Genomic DNA, 15053 nt, shown 5'->3' on the forward strand with positions numbered 1-15053 from the left:
TGAAGTATGCCTGAACTAACACCTTGTAAAACTGTTTTGTAGTATCTATGAAAGCTAAACATATGCCTAGCTTATGATCCAGAAAATTCTACTCTTTATACCCAAAAGAAATAAAAAATACAACCACTCAACACCTTGGGCATGATGGTGCAGAGTGACAATATTCATCACTGTCAAAATCTGAAAACTACCCAATATCCATCAACAAGAGCAAAGTAAGATATAAGATATTGGCATATGTAGTAGAATACTATACAGCAATGATCACATATGACATTCCAAACATCCCTTAAGTAATAGAAGTCAGACAAGCGTACATAGTACACAATTTTACTTATATAAAGCAGAAAAAAAAACAGAGTAAATCTATACTGTCAGAAGTCACAACAGTGCTAATCCTAAAAATAGGAGATAATTATAGGAAAACAGAATGGGGTGGAGGGGACTTCAGGAGTGTTGATTATATTCTTGTTTTATGTGTATATTACGTGTGTGTATTATTCATCTTTTTAAAATTCACGGAGTTGCACATTCAATGTACACCTTTCGATATTCCTACATTATACATCAATAAAAACTTTAAAACATAAATCCAATAGAGCCAATTTCCTGCAATGTCCCTAAAGTGCCACCTAGTGGCACTAGCTAAATGTATACAAAGAGACGTTTCATCTCAAGCAACTGCAAAGGAACTGCTCCGTTTCAACAGATGTACAAGAATTGGGTTAAAGCAGTGCCCTACAGCAAAATCGCTATTGTGATCCCAAGGGGTGGATGCTCATGTTGCCTGATGTAATGAATCCCCAGGAAGGAGTCAGAGGCAAGTCAAACTCCAGCACACAGCATGTTGGTACCAGTGAGCTGATGATGCACACCTCTCCCCAGCTCTGCCTAGGATATGCAAGGTGGAAATGTTGGAATATTACAAAACTAACAGCACTGAAGGCCAATAACTGAGGTTTCCCCTGCATCCTCCATTGAGAGTGGAGAGCAACATGCTATTAGGTTGGCAACAGAGTGGGGCACCTCAGAGGGAGAAGAAAACCTGCTTTTTCTGTTTTCTCTGGGCAGCCTCATTTAGCTCTTCCTCAAGAGAGCAAGTCTTTGAAGCTGCCAGCTGAATAAAAGATATTTATCAAGACTTTTGCTGGTTGCGTCTGAAAGTTGGTGCATCTTAGTCAGACACAAGTCTTCAAGAAAAAAGAAATCTACAAATCATACACACAGGCATCATGATTCCCCTGCCCCACCCCCACCCCCTGAGTTAGGAGACTATAGGTCAAAGAGGGATAGGATGGATGATCCGCCCTACTTTCTATTCATGCATCTCATTTACATTATCTTCATTTACATAAAAATTCCCTTTAGACTTGTATTTTCCATGAGAGAAAGTTGAAGAAAAATGGCCTACACAAGCCTCTGGCCAACAGATTCTCCTCCTTCCCATTTCTCTTATGAACAGAAACTGGTGATGATCTGGATTGGGAATGATACAGGTAGAAGACAAGCTCATAGAGGGTCACAGACATGAATAAGAAAGTAATTTTAAAATAAGTGTGCTGATGAAAGAGACACCATGATAGAGAGAGACATCATGAGATAGGGAGAAACCGGGTGCTAGGGAAGTTCCCAGGAATCCCCAAGGATGACCCCAGCTTAGACTACTAGCAATAGTGGAGAGGGTGCCTGAACTGGCTTAGCCCAGTAATCAGGTCAGTGAATACCCTAACTGTCATCATAGAGCCTTTCTCCAGTAACTGATGGAAGCAGATGCAGAGATCCACAGCCAAGCACCAGGCCAAGCTCTAGGAGTCCAGTCAGAGACAGAGAAGAGGGATTCTATGAGCAAGGGGCATCAAGATCATGATGGGGAAACCTACAGAGACAACCAAACCAAACCTAGTGGGAACTCATGAAATTTAGACCAACACCTGTGGAACCTCCACAGGACTGGACTAGGCCCTCTGCATAAGCAAGACAGTTGTGTAGTTTGGTCTGCTTAAGGGGAACCCTGGCAGTGGGATCAGGATCCATCCCTGGTATATGAGCAGGCTTTTTGGAGCCCACTACCTATGGTGGGGCACCTTGCACAGCCTTGAGGCAAGGGGAAGTGCTTGGACCTGCCTCTACTGAATGTACCAGGCTCTGCTGACTCCCTATGGGAGGCCTTACCTTCTTGTAGGAGGGAAGTGGGGGTGGGCAGGGAGTCTGGAAGAATAAGAGGAGGGAAGAGGGGGATCTGTGATTGGTATGTAAAATGAATAAAAATTTTCTTAATAAAAAAATGTAGGTGTGCTGCCAGCACCTGTAATCCCAGCACCAGGGAGGTTAAGGCAGGAGGATCACAAGTTAGAGGTTAGTCTGGGCTACGTAACAAAACTCTGCCACAAAAAAAAGGTTGGTAAAGAGGCTCAAGGGAAAAACACTGGCCTAGCATGTGTGAAGCCCTGGATTTGACCCTCTCCATTACCACAAAAAAAAAAAAATGAAAGAAAGAAATGTAACTAATTCTATTATAAGTGGTCACATGTTCCAGTCCAGCACTCATTATGGGCTCATGGCCACTATTTCTGGCTATCCTAAGTTTTCTGCATTTTTCAACTAGATGTCATCCCTTTTGTTTTCCTTGGCCTTGAGTGATAATAATTTTAACAGCTCCTATTGAATGTATATGTCAGGAATGATAATAATTATAATAGCTCCTATTGAATGTATATATATATATATATATATGAATGATTATTGAATTTGTGTAAGTCAACTGTACATATATGTGTGTATGTGATATGTATGTATATGAATGTTTCAGTCATATGTCAGGCACTAAGTGATCTATAGATTTTCAGTCTTCTAGTTATCAAAATAGATACTCCTACTATGTCAATTTTTGGGAGATGATAAAATTGAGGCATGGAGATACTAAGTACCTTGCCCAGAGTCACAAAGCCAGTAAGAGACAGATTCAAAACCCAAGCCCACGTTTTTAGTTCCTTTCTCTAGCTGCATCCCTGAGCTCAATCGCTATTGTCTACCACTGCCATTGGATATTAAGGCCAGAGTACATTTTTGTACTCTGTATATTTAGGACTGCTTCCTGTTTTCTGTCACTATTTAGTGATGAGGAATGGGGATGAAGAAGAGAAATAAGGACTTCAGGAACCTAGAAATCAAGTGTAACTCAGCCGTCCTGCGGGAAAAGTAAGCTACCTTGTTACTGAAAGGGAAAATAGTGGCTAGCTACCGCCTATAATCTTTAGCAGTGAAGCATGAGGAGATGGGCATATATGAGACACATGGAACAGGAGAGTTACATAAAGGTACCATGACAAACTACAAAACACATGGTTTGGGGCAGGACTACCTTCTGAGAATAAGGAACTGTGAAGGCGCTACAGAATAGTGTTATTACCCCGATCTTTGTGCTCCCATATTCTTAGCAAAGTGTGGCCATTCCATTAAAACATGACGAAGTTATTACACAAACAGATGGGACTAATTAGAAAAAACATTTCAGCAAAGTAAGATTTATACAACACAACACTATCAGGAGCATAATAAAAAAGGAGGGCTAATTGTTTTTAAAAAAATCACTAGTAGTGGGGTAGACGTACTTCATTTTAAAAGTTTTTTTAAAAATAAATATATTTCTGATGTGTCCAGTTGGTTGTTAAGAAAATAACTGTGACATGAGTTCACAATTTGGTGGGGTGAATGAGAAATGTCCCACATAGGCCCATGTGTTTGAACACTTGATCCCCAGTTGGAGGTTGTTTGGGAAGGTTATGGAGCCTTTCAGAAGGTCTAGCCTCGCTAAAAGAAGTATGTCATGGGGGTGGGCTTTGAAATTTTACAGCCTTGCCCCTCTCCTCCTCCCCTACCTCTGTGTGGATTGCCACCATGCCTGTCTGTACCATGCCCTCCCCCACCATTATGGACTCTAACCCTCTGGAATCATAAGCTAAAATAAACCCTTTCCTCCCTAAGTTGCTTTTGGTTGGGGTATTTTATCACAGCCATGACCATTAGAAGGATCAAATGGGTTAGCATCTGTAAAGCACTTCAAAAAGCATTGCCATATAAGCACTAAGTACTTCATAAATGAAGTAAGGAAGGTTCACAGGCTCTCTGTGGTTTTTAGACTTCTCAAATCAATTCTGTGAACAGAAAATTTATTCATCATACAGAAGTTGTATCTTTTTTTCTCCCTTTGAAAAGTACAATAAAGGTTATACCTGGCCTTTTCTTACAATAAATACATGTCACAGACCAGCATTAGAAGCTTAGGGTGGGGGTAAGATGGTTTTATAAGCTCTAGAGAAGGTAGTTTAATCATTTTAGATGAAGAGAGAAAAAACCACATTTAGAAAATGACTGGTAGCAGGGACTGGAAATTATTGTCACATTTTGCTTAACAGACCTATAGTTAATTAGTGGCATGCAGCAAATAATGTTATCTCCATCTAAACATTCATCATAAAATTTCTAACACTCCAGAAATTTTTTCCAGCTCTCCTTGTCTATAGGAACAGGCTAGCCAAGAGGTTATAAGCAGCTTACTTCTGATTGCTAAACCTCAATTTCCTTTGTGGCAAAATGATATGAAATGATGCACAAAAGCATGAGCATAAAAGTGTTCACATGAAGTAGACTTGGGACATATGCAGGAGCAAGCAAAAGGCTCTTTTGGGCTAAATCACAACTTGGTAAGGCAAATTAGGGTTTCTGATGTGAATAGAGGCAGCTGCGCATTTGTGTATAGCACAATAGCACAGATTAAAGTGCCTTGTATGGACAACAAGATGATGATGGCTCATTGGTAGACGTGCTTGCTCTACAAGTCTGATGACCTGAGTTCACTTATTGGAACCCATGGTGGAAGGGCAGAACCAACTCCCCAAATCTGTCATCTGGTCTACATGCACACAGACACTGTGGCACATCATACTCACATAATAATAAAACATTCCATGTAAGGCAGGGAAGTGATACCAAGTTCATCCCTTGAAGCCAGAGGCTACAGTAGTGCTTCACTACCTGTTGTACTACAAAACTAGGATAGTATGCCAAAGTGTATTTAGGCTGTGTATTTAGGAATAGAATTGGTAAACCAATATACAGTCCCTGACTTAACAATGCTTTAACCTAGGATTTGTCAAGTTCACAAGTGTTCAAAAGCATCCCAGTAACCGAATTCTGCTTTTCACTTTCAGTAATCTAAACTACATGAGAAAGTCAATACTTTATTCAAAACAGGTTTGTGCTAATTGGTTTGGGGCCCCTGTAGCCTAATACAGGTATTCTGAATACATATGAGATAGGTTAAGCTAAGTTATAATGTTCAATAGGTCAGATTATTAAATGTATTTTTAATTTATACTATTTTCAACTTACAATGAGTTTGGGGAGATAAAATTTTATCATAAATCAAAGAGCATCTATAGAATATCACAGCATAGTACTGCACTAAGCCACCATCTGGCACCATCTTTGAGAACTCTTGATAGCCACACCAGATAGAAATGTTATACCTGCAGTCTAAGAATTGAAGGCCACAGGTATGGGTTTGTGATAGCCCCAACGTGCTGGAAAGGAAGAGCTCAGAGACTGAGAATGAAATTTAAACTCAAAGCTCAAAAGAAACCCACAAGACAAAAAATCAAAAGCAGAGGAGACAAAACCAAATATCAATGCTAAGACGATTAGCAAAAGAAAATCATTTCACTCATGATAAAAATTAAAACAGAACAAATTTAAAATGCACAATTATGCCCACAACTCTCCAAGATAAAAGTAGGTAACTTGTGAAAGAAAAATAAAAAATAAGTAGATATAAAAAAAGAATGGACTATAAAACATGAAATGAACCTGTGTGTGGCAGTGCAAGCATGTAATCCCAGACTTAGGATACAGATGCTAATGGACAGAGCTTGAGTCCAGCCTAGGCTTCATATCAAGTTCAAAGCCAGCTTGGACTATATAGACTCTGTCCCCTAATTCAAAACAACAAAAACCCCACAAGCATCCTAAAATCAAAGAATACTGATAGAATTTTAAAAACAAAATCAAAACCTTTTAGGCTAGGGCTGGAAAAATGGCTCAGCAATTACAAATGTATATTGCTCTTGCAAAAGGCCTGAATTCAGATCCCAGCACCCACATTTGGTGGCTTGCAGGCTGTACCTGCAGTCCCTGGGGACCAGATGCCCTCTTCTGGCCCCTAAAGGCTACTGAACTCACTTGTGCATAGCCCCATGCAGGTACTTATACACATAATTTAAAAATAAAAATAAATCTTTTTTAAATTCTAGGCTGTACAAAATTATTCAGAGAATTAAATTAAAAGATAACTACTTCATCTGGACCAGCATAATAGGTGTGCTGAAAGACATAGAACAATATAGCCAAGTGGCATTCAGGAAGAAATAAATAGAAGAGCAAAACCCATGCAGATATGGCTCAGAGTGTTCTAAAATTAAACACATGATTTTCCAGATGGAAAATGTGCACTGTCACCTGACATAAATAAATTTAAAACTTTGACTATTCCCATAACAGTGACATTGAAACAGAACATCAAAACTACAGTTTTACAAGCTTCCTCCGAGAAAAGGCAAAGTCACTCCAAAGAAACCAAAAATAGATTGGCAGTGGACTCTATAGCAGTAGCCCAAAAAATGGCAGATAAGGAGGAGGTGATGCATTCTAAACGCTGAGGGGGATAACCTACGGGCTAGAATCGCGAGCACAGCAAAAGCAGCACTTAGGAGCGCAGGCATTGAGTTTACCTACCTAGGGACGTGGATGAGAACAACTGTATGATCTGTTTCCAAAAACTGCTTATTTGAACCCAACAACTGCTAGAATTACTGTAACTAAGTGATTACACAATGTCTCCTTTTCTCGGAGCATGCTCTTCTAAAAGTAGCTTCCAACTGTCATTTTATTCTGGCAAAGCTCTAAATGACTTTTTAAAATTCTAGATATCATATCAGAGGGCTTTTTTCCCTCTTCTCTTCAATCTCTGATTATAAAAAAGGCATTTTTCTTAAAAAGTGCATTTCTCTCACCACAACAGCTACTTAGGCTTCTACCAACTCCTCCATGCTGTGCCTCCAAATGCTTAGCAGAGAACAGAAGAGCTGTTTCTGTCTAGGGCTGTAGGTGCACAGAGCAGGTGAAAGCAAGGCAAACTGGCTTAAGCCATCCTTTCCTCAACTGTGCTATGACTTTTCATCTACATTTCTTAATGCAACACAGACTCAAAGGCTTCACACTAGCATCCACTCCCCATTCAATCCTCTCATTTTGCAGAAGAAATAGGTCCAAGGACGTAATTTTCAAGTCCATCCAAGGTCACAGAGTTACATAGCAGGAGAGCTAAGAATAGCCCACAGATGGATGGACCCCCTCACGTTAGTCCATTTGACAGTGTTGTACAGCATTCGCCTACATAAAGATAACTCCCTGGTTTATATCTTCTTTCCCTAATTACTTATATACTCATTAACATACTGCTAGCCTACACTGTAGCACAAAACAGTCACACTTGGAAAGAAAATGAAAAGCGGCATCCTAGGTGACAAATTTTGTAAATTCACTTCAGAATAATTTAAGTCTCTCATAAATAAGAGCTATCTCTTTTTAAATTTTGTCAAAGTTTCATATGTAACATTCTCCCTTCTTGTCCTTCTAACCCCGCCTATTCTCCCTAATTGTCAAATTCATGGCCCCTTATTCTTTACTGTTACATGTGTGTGTGTGCGCGCGCGCGTGCGCACAGACACACACACACACACACACACACACACACACACACACACACACACACTTAGAAACTTATAAATACAATTTGCTGAGTCCCTTTATGTTGGAGTCCAGGTCTGACCTGTCAAAGGGTTCTTGGGGGGAGAAGATAGGAATGAGGAAATAAATGATAGATAGATTGATAAGAAAAACAGAGACACAGGATAGCTTCAGGAGGGCTCTGGGTCAATACCCAGTTGCCTCAAGCTTTATTCCAAAGGGCTTTTTATATACTACCAAGGGGTGAGACAAAAGACCTCCCCCTTGTAAGATCAAAGCACACCACACAGCCAAGTGTAGACCGGTCAAAACACCTGGTAACCACACCCATGGTCAAATCATCCCATTATGCAGGCCTGCTGGGTAAAACAAGCTCAGATTCTCTGACCCTGAGTAATTTGGGCTCCCATACCTTTAAAATGCTCATATATACATGTGTTTAGGGCTGACCACTTGGGACTGGATAATATCTCTCTCTCTCTCTCTCTCTCTCTCTCTCTCTCTCTCTCTCTCTCTCTCTCTCTCTCTCAGAAGCCATTAATTGCCTGTACCTATAGTTTATCTAGGGATAGGGACATGTGAGATTTCCTCCACCCACAATGGCATGTCATCTGGTGCTGTCATTCGTCAGGTCTTATTTAGACAAATATATTGCTGAGATTTCAAGGGTGCAGCTTCCCTCTCATATATAGAAAACACTACCACGTAGCAGATATCCTGGCCCTCTGGCTCTAACAATAGTCCTTCTCCTACATCCTCAATGTTCCCCCAGTCTTAAGTGTGGGAAGTTGTACTGTAGGTGTAGCAATTAGGATTGGATATCACACAGTCAGTCATTCTCTGCATTTAACTAGCTGTGGCTTTCCATAATGGTCTCCATCTGACGTTTAAAAAAAAAAGCTTCTGCCGGGCGGTGGTGGCGCATGCCTTTAATCCCAGCACTCGGGAGGCAGAGCCAGGCGGATCTCTGTGAGTTCGAGGCCAGCCTGGGCTACCAAGTGAGTTCCAGGAAAGGCGCAAAGCTACACAGAGAAACCCTGTCTCGAAAAACCAAAAAAAAAAAAAAAAAAGCTTCTTTGATGAGAGGTGAGAACTATACTTATCCGTGGCTAAAGGGGTAAGTATTTAGAATGCAGTTAGAAATTACACTGGTTTAGGAATGTGGCAGTAGTAAGTTCTCTAGGTTCCATAGCCTCACCAACCACAACCAGATAGTAGGCTAGGTTTATAATATCAGGCATGAATTCCCTTTTACTGAGAAGGCCTTAAGTCCAATTAGACAGCTGTTGGTTACCTCCAGTAAACAATGCCACTATTGCATCTTTCAGGATATTTTGTCATTCTGGTCATTGTTGTGGTCTATAGGCATTACAGCTAGGTAGGACTACTGATCTCTTTTCCTCCTTGGCAGTTTCTAGTACTATGAAAGCTATTCCTTAGGGAGGAGGCTTCCAGGTCAGATCCCAGATCAATTTCTCTAAGTTCTGTGTCCAAATTAAATGGTGTCTTCAGTAATAGGGTTTTACCTTCAATTTCTGGGAGGCAACCAAGGATAATAGCAATAGCTTATATTGCTTTGAAAGTCTATAAAATAGTATACTTCATTTAATAACCCAGAATGAAAGCCAAACACTGTACATTCCCTCTTTTTTGTGGATCCTAGCTCCACATCTTTAGATGTGAGCATATAAGCTAGAGTAACTGCAAATACAAGGAGAGTAAACGGGGGCCATGGGGGTGGGGGAGAAGCTCTCCAGAGGGAACAATAGGATGGATACTTGTTCTAAGAAGGGAGAATGAGAAAAAAGGTACGGGAGGGGCCTTAACTGGGTGGGGATGACGGAATACAATACATACGGAAAGGAAGGGAGGAGAGATAAACAAAATAAAATAAGGATATTTTTAAAAGCTTTGGGGAATATTATTTCATGTTTATTTAAAAATAACTATTTTAGGCCGGGCAGTGGCACACGCCTTTAATCCCAGCACTTGGGAGGCAGAGGCAGGTGGATCTCTGTGAGTTCAAGGCCAGCCTGGTCTACAGAGAGAGATCCAGGACAACCGGGGCTACACAGAGAAACCCTGTCTGGGGAAAAAAATACCTATTTTATTTGTAAATATATGTATACACACAGTGTGTGTGTGTGTGTGTGTGTGTGTGTGTGTGTGTGTGTGTGTGTGTTTTAGATGAAGTTACGCCACTTGGGATGACAATGCTCTCCCAAGAAGCCATAAACAATCTAACAAAAAAACCCCAGTGACAGGCATGAAAAGCATCCTTTCAAATTGTTGAATAAAAAACACCTCTTGATGCACATTAAATTTATATGTTGAGGACTAAAAATTAAAAAGTGGAATGTACTTTTGAAAGCAATCAATATGTCAGTTTGAGCAGTGCTGCAAGGAAGGAGTAGGCGGTGCTGTCTTGCTGTGTAGCCTTTTCTCTCTTGTTCCAGCTTCAGCAGAATTTGAATGGCTGGTGGGGAGGCTGAGAAGGGCTCTGAAAAACCCAAGACAAAGGCGATTCCTGCTTTCAACCTGCCAGCCTGAAGTTGTCTGTGGGCGGTATTCAAGGACACCGGAAATCTCTGACAAGTACCCATGCATGTGGGGTGCAATTGCCGCAGTACACAGAGCAGCTATCCTGGACTAACTCTCCACAGAGGGGATCACACTGGCAGGAAATATCCCCAAAGGGAACGTGTATTACCATGCATCACTTACAACTTGCTGTTTGCAGAGATGAACAATTAGGACTCTCATCATGATTACAATTGCTGCTGGTGTGTCACCCCACATATCCACCAATCTCTGACTAGGAAGAAAAGGCAACAAAAGATAGGCTAAGGATACCTGGATTCCTTATATTATCTCAGGACGCCATTCATTACAGCCATCCAGTGCTGGTGATTCCAGCATACTGTATCAATATAAAACATAGCTTTGTCTTTAGTAATTGTAGCTAAACAGGCTGAATGTTTACTTAGGTTTCTAACCAATCAAACATCTGCATTCAAATCTTAATCATACTTAATGGTTACTGTACCTTCAAAGAAGCTACTCATTCTGAAATAGCAGGTTTGGATTGAGCTAACTGGTTTTTAAAAACGGGATGTTTATGGATGGGTTGGAGAGATGGCTCAGTGGTTAAGAGTATGTATATTATTCTTGCAGAGGACCCAGGGTCAGGCCCCAGCACACACACTGCAGTTCACAACCTTCTGTAACTCCAGCTCTAGAGGATCCCACACCCTGTTCTCACCTCTGTGGGCACCTGCACTCATATGCACAAACCCATATATAGATACACATAATAATAAAGATTTAAACTTGATTTTCACTGTGACATACAAGTTACAATAACATACATGCATACACACACAGACATATATATGTGTTTGAAATATATATATATATATATATATATATATATATATATATATATATATATATATATAAAAGAAATACAGAAAGCTCATATGTCAAACAGACACGGGCAGTATGAGTCAGTCTTCTGTGCACTGCACAAAGTTAAATATGTTACATATCTAAATATGTTATAGCAAAAGGTCTCAAAATTTTATTTCACTATTTTTTAATTTATAAAGGAAAAAAATTGATGAAAATTTAAAATTAGCAACATTCTGTACTCCCCATGTTAAAGAACTTTTCTTGTTATTTCATCATCACAGATACTTGAAAGTTACCAACAAGATAATACCTCGTTTTTGTTTTTTAATGTTGTTGGGATGTTACCAAGGGCTTGGACAGATTAAACAAGTGCTCTACCACTGAACTCTAACCCCAGCCCAATATGATTCCCTTTGATTCTGGCATTGCTGAAGCTGGGTTCACTTAGCAAATTGCAATAGTAGGGCTCTCTCCTGCTGTGCCCAGAGAGAACTCTCTTCCCGGGGACTACGAATCTCACACAGCTCTACAAGCTCTGGGACTGCTCCTCACTGCCCCTCCATAATACTCACTTCAGCTCTCTTCCTGAAGTCTATCTTCCTGAATTATGTATGGTTCCTTGAATGTCCCAGGACCTCCTGCACAGCTGTTTCTTTGCATCAGGCTTTTCCTTTACAGTAAAACTCTGTATCCTTCAGCAGCCATCTTTTTTTAAAAAAAGGTTCTTTTGTTTCTTTAAAAGTCTCTTCACTAGGCCAGGTGGTGGTGCATGCCTTTAATCCCAGCACTTGGGAGGCAGAGCCAGGCAGATCTTTGTGAGTTCGAGGCCAGCCTGGGCTACAGAGTGAGTTCCAGGAAAGGCGCAAAGCTACACAGAGAAACCCTGTCTCGGAAAAAAAAAGTCTCCTCACTTGTCCCCCGTGACATGCCCCCCCCCCTCAGTGCATGAGTCTTCTTAGTCTGGAGGCGAAAGGTATTAAGATGGAGGTTCTTCCCTCCTACATTGGCTTCCAGTGCTATTTTAGTAATCAAAACCCTGCCATGGGGAGCACTTGCTGTGGGAAGCAGTGAATGAGGATTACAAATAGGAAGATCCTGGGCATATTCATAGAGGAAGCCCCAATTCATCAACTATAATACTGATAGAAAACTTGAAAGATAATATTTTGACACACATACCAACTTTTCCTCTATTAAACACAGTCATGTAAAAGCCATGAATCTATCACAATTTCCATAATAAATTTGGCATAAAAATCAATAGTATTAAAGGGACTTAGCTATTCAAGTATCAGACAATACATAAGGTTAAAAAAATGATAATTCCTTAGCAGAGTACTGACCTAAAGGGCAAATGCAAACTCTATGGATGGAGTTTTCCTTAGTTTATATGTGAACTTACAAATTTCACTCTTACTTAACATTGATCTATATGAAATGGTTCACTCTAAAATAGAAAAAAATCACCTCCTCTGGACTGAGTCATACCCTGGTTTCTGACAAATGAGGAACCAAAGCACCTGATTCTTTCTTCACTTAGTACTCCCAAATCTCACCTATACTGGGGAAAAGAAAAGATGTATTTCTTTGAACTTACTCCCTTTCCTGACTTTGGAGACCCATAAGCATAACCTAATCCAGATGCTCATATCACTGCGGTACTTGATGTAAGAGGAGCTAGATAAATTGTACTTTATGCTGAAAACTGTGCCTCATCTCTCTCAAATGACAAAAGTACATTCAGTTGTTTGCTTTATTTTGATTTGATTTTTGTTTGGCGGTGCTGAGGCTAGACTCTAAGATGATTATATATGCTGACCGAGTGCTCCCCCACTGAGCTACATCCCAGCTCTAGACACACTTTTGTTGCTTGTGGAACACACTGAGAACATGGAAGCATGTCACTATCGACTGGTTACATGCTTTTAAAGATAGTAGTGCTTTGCAGAAAATAAAACATTTTCTTATTTACTACAATCTAGTCTTATTCATTTACATTACATAACATGAAATTTTTAAATCCAAAAAAATCTAGAAAATTTTTAAGTCTCTTTTATCACTACTAATAAATAGAATCATTTTAATTGTACTTCGTTGGTTTCTCTTCTACGTGCCCGGTGGTGCTACTGAAATCTAAACCTCATAAAAGTCTCTATGGATATGTTTCCATAGTCACAGGTATACTTCCAAGGTCAGGTTGATGGTCCGCATACAGCAAAAAAAAATTCAAAACCATTTAACAGAGCAAAAGAAGAATTCAGAAATGTTTAAGTTCTCTGTAATAAAGTCTGCCGTGAGGCGATAAAAGTGATCTCATGAGACAGTGAACAAGAAGGAGCAAAGGAGTGAAGAAGGAAATGAAACAAACTGAAAACCTGGACAACCTGAAGTCCAAGCCACTGCCTACACAATCAACTTTTACTTTCAACTCTTCAAGAGAGGCTATTACTATAACATGCCGAATGTAACTTTAATCACATAACACAGAAAGGAGGGAGCAGATGAGAGCAATTTGATAATACTCAAAGCAGGACTTGAAGGTGGGTGTTCTAGTATTTCCTAACCACTAAGCCCTTGGAACAGTAATAAGTGTTTTAGAAATAAAAAGATGGTTGGACAAGCTAGGAAACAGTCAGCTTCAACAAAACTGTTTTTGTTGTTTTCGGTTTTGCCATGGGACTTCAAAGCCTTCAGTGGTTTGTGTGCACTGCCGGGCTCCTAGTGGGGTTAGGCCAAGTGGCTTGCAAATCCGTATAACCACAGAGCCCTATTAATATATACCAGATTGTCTCATGCCAAGTAGTCTCGGAGACACTCTGAGGTCACATGCAGGTGGCGATTTAGCTGTTCCTAGTTTGGCATGGCACAAAACTAAACACAACCACATGTTTACTATATGTTAACTAGATGTCCCCCATTTACAGTGAGCAAAGGAGAGCAAGAGGAGGGGAGTAGCCTGGGGATTTTCTGCCTACATTCCTTACACACCTGCTCCTGTGGTCTGAAATCTGGAAGCTGGGGCTGAATGCTGGGAACTCAGGTAGACAAGGAAGTAGACTTATTCATGAGTGCTGACTTGAGAATCCCCAGGCTCCCTGTCAAATCCTCCATCAAGTCCCAACAGGCAAGCTGCTCCGGGCAAGCAGCTCAGATAAGGACAGCTGGTAGTGGCAGTGCTTTCCAGATAAGCATCCCAGAATGCCTGCTAATGTTATCGTGACCGAGTCCAGGTTTGCTGTTGGTGCAAAGTGGGAGGAGTCTCAACTTCTCCAGGCCTTCTGCAGGAGGGTGGGCAGAAAGTCTCAGTTACAGTCGAGCACAAGAGATCTACTGTCTGTTTTGATGTAGATATACTTAGACTCCCAGTATTGAGAGAATGGGAGTAAGGACTTCAGTTTGGGAGGGGCTCTACTATTTATTAGCAATGGCCCCTTGGTAACTTGCTTAAACCTGGAATGTTCCAATTTCCTTCCCAATAAAAAAGAAGAATATTAGTACCTATTTCATAAGACTTTGGGGGAAGATAAAATTATACATTAAAAGTGATTAGTGCAGTGTCTGGTCTGATGCTGATAACCAATTAACACAACTAATAATTTTGAATGAGCACAAGTGTAACAAAGGAAACACTTGGGGCAGAACTAAGGTGTGATGTTAGACAAACAGCAGGGACCCAATTACCACTTCTAAACAAATCAATTTCTCTTAAAGCTTTAAGAGTTCCCACTTGTTTATATGCAGATCAGGAAGAACTGGACTTCTCTATAACCCTTCAGACTGAAGCAAGAAGCCAATACCTCGTAGTATTTACATCTCCTGATTGAGCGGCTGCTAAAGAC

General features: G+C 40.4%; 1 protein-coding gene across 12 annotated transcripts in view; it reads right to left on the reverse strand.

Moving 5' to 3' along the window:
- Reps2 (RALBP1 associated Eps domain containing 2) overlaps positions 1-15053 on the reverse strand; it is a 251310-nt gene that overhangs the window by 38752 nt on the left and 197505 nt on the right. The gene's annotated exons all lie outside the window — the stretch shown is intronic.

This window comes from Peromyscus maniculatus, chromosome X, assembly GCF_049852395.1.
Source record: "Peromyscus maniculatus bairdii isolate BWxNUB_F1_BW_parent chromosome X, HU_Pman_BW_mat_3.1, whole genome shotgun sequence".
Taxonomy (NCBI): Eukaryota; Metazoa; Chordata; class Mammalia; order Rodentia; family Cricetidae; genus Peromyscus; species Peromyscus maniculatus.